The sequence below is a fragment of the Manacus vitellinus genome, unplaced genomic scaffold, assembly GCF_001715985.3.
Source record: "Manacus vitellinus isolate BGI_N305 unplaced genomic scaffold, ASM171598v3 scaffold_71_pilon, whole genome shotgun sequence".
In the NCBI taxonomy this organism is placed as follows: domain Eukaryota; kingdom Metazoa; phylum Chordata; class Aves; order Passeriformes; family Pipridae; genus Manacus; species Manacus vitellinus.
Window position 1 is genome coordinate 1650819 of NW_021940761.1, and position 2696 is coordinate 1653514.

Below are 2696 nucleotides of genomic sequence, written 5' to 3' on the forward strand. Positions count from 1 at the left end.
AAATTTGCATGTATGTGGTAGTATAGAAACACTGCTCCTTTTTCCTTTGACTTTTTTGGGACGTTTTCGTTTGAAAGGGCCACCCTTATAAAAATCCTTGGAATATTGATCCGACCCTTACAGTTGCTTTTTTCCCCATGCTGGGAACAGGCTCCCCAGTGCAGTGGGCACGGCCCCAAGGCTGCCAGAGCTCAAAGAGTGTTTGGACAATGCCCTCAGGGACAGGGTGGGATTGTTGGGGTGTCCTGGGCAGGGCCAGGAGCCAGACTGGATGATCCATCAATAATTTCCTCATCCCTAAAAGTGCTCAAGGCCAGGTTGGAGCAACCTGATCTAGTGAAGGTGTCCCTGCCCATGGCAGGGACATCTAATTCTGTTGGAATTAGATGAGCTTTAAGGTCTCTTTCAACTCAAACCTGTTCTGGGATTCTGTGATCCCTGTGGGTCCCATCCAGCTCAGGATGTTCTGGGATTCTCTACCCTAGTGTTGGCAGAGGTCAAAATGACTCCGACAGTTCCACCTGTACAATAACATCCCTTTAACTTTAGCTTCCATCTTACTTTATTTTTAAGAGATTAATTTATTTCTGTCAACTTGCAAACATTACATTCTGATTATTCTAAGCTCGAGCCTACAGGCATCATGGCCTGCCCTGGAGCCCAAAATTTCGGGCTATTCTCCCTGTGATACCCACCTGAGAACACCACTGGCATTAAGAACACTGCTTCTACCTAAAGCTGAAGCCCTTTTTGTTTCATTTTTAGCTCCTGTGGGCTCGTGGGCTTGTTTGTTGTTCTTTGGTTGGTGAGGTTTTAGGTTTCCTCGCATGGTTGTTCTGCTCTCAGTGTTCGGGGCCAGCTCGTGTGCTCAGATAGATGGATGGAAGTGTGTATAAATAATCTTTAAATTATTTTTAAGTGTCGGGAGACCTATGGGTGGAAGGCCTTTAGGACTAGAAGGTGACTAATGCCAGCTGTGACAAGGGAATATTTGCTGAGGAATCCGATGCTGGGTGGTCAGTGTAGGACCCACCTGTGGCAGCCAAGTGAGTGTCTGCCCTCTCTTGTCCCCATTTCCACTCCAGAATTTAGTCCCAAACCCACCAAATATGGGTTACAACCAGTATTTTGCCTAACTGGTCGCTGAAGCTCCTAAACACAGCCCTACCTATGTCCCCTGTCCCCATTCCCCCATCACTAAGGGCTGGATGTTGAACTGCAGACCTGGTCCCTCTGCGCTGCTGAAGTAGTTTCAGAAGAGGAAACATGAGAAGAAAACTGTGCCCTAAAAGTTGCCAGGGAGTGTAAGTTTTATCTTCAAAATTTGATTGATACCCTACTAGTGGCTGTGGGTGTGAATTATGTGTCTCTATTAATATCCAGTCTAGGCTAACCTGTGCATAATGACAGAAAATTAAACCTTTGTCATTCTTCATGTAAATTAGACCTCAGAGATTCACAAGGAAAAGGATTCTTCCTATATGTTAAATCCAACATATTGGCTATAGCTGTATATAGTCTGTTTTTACTGTAATTGCAGCTGAAAAATTTACTCAGAAGCCATTTCAAGCAAAAAATAAAAATCTAAAAAAAAAAACCCAACCTTGGCAGAGCTAATTCATAAAGATTTAAATAAAAAGCAATTACAGAACTTCCCGCCTACCTCCACTTCATCTTTAGCTGAACTCCTTGTTTGTCAGGAATGGTTCCATTTTTTATGTTCTTAAGCAGGAAACAGCCATCACAACACTCCAGCTTAATTTCCCTCTCTAGTCACACGGAGCTGCTGAAAGTAAAAGAGGTGTCTCAGCTTTCCACTCTGATCCTGCCTCTGCATGGCCTAAAAAAAAGGAGGATAAAGTGAGGAAAAAAGCCAAGAGGAACTTCCTCTGGAGCCTAGACGACAAGGACCCACTCCAAGTGCCGGTGCCACTTGGTTCCTTGGAGAAAGTCAAACCTAGACACAAGTCCCTACCTAGTGACTGCTCCCTCTTCTTTGTCCTGATCCAACAGTCCTCATCCCTCCTGTCCCTTGGTTTTCCTGTCCCACCCATCACCCTTCTTTGCTTTATCTCCCACTCCCATCTGTTCTCTATCCTTCCCTCAGCACGTTATTTCCTCCTTCCTGCCATCAAAAGAAAACCCAAACCCCAGCAAACCAACATGGAGCAGAGAATGTTCAATTCACATCGCCCCACTCCTGTGTTTGCCACCCCAGTACCTTTACTTTTGTGCTTTGTATTGTTTTTCCTGGTGAATTTTGCTCCAGCTGGGACTCCTCCTTCTATCTTGGTACAACAACCTCTTGCAGAGGTGGACATTTCTTGTTTCCCGTGCTGCCAAATCCATCCCCTGAGCAGTCCTGCCTGGCTCAGTGGAGCTGTGAAGGAGAACAAGGTGGTTCTCCTCCACTTTTGAGGCTGATGAAGCCTGGCTTTGGCTGTAAAAGCCATTTTCCAGCTTGTCTGCACACCCAACACTTCATCAAGTCTTCAGCACTCAAGGCCTGAAAAGCTTAAACTCTGAAGCAATAAGAGCCAGACTCTGAGAAACAACTTATTGCTGTTGGTTTGGGCAAAATCAAGTCCCTGTCCCCCACTTGGGGGGAAAAGAAAGCAAGGAGTGAGTGAAGCTCAAAGTGAAGGTCACAATGTAAATTTTGCTCTCTTCTCCATGCTTACTTTCCTCCCCCCCCC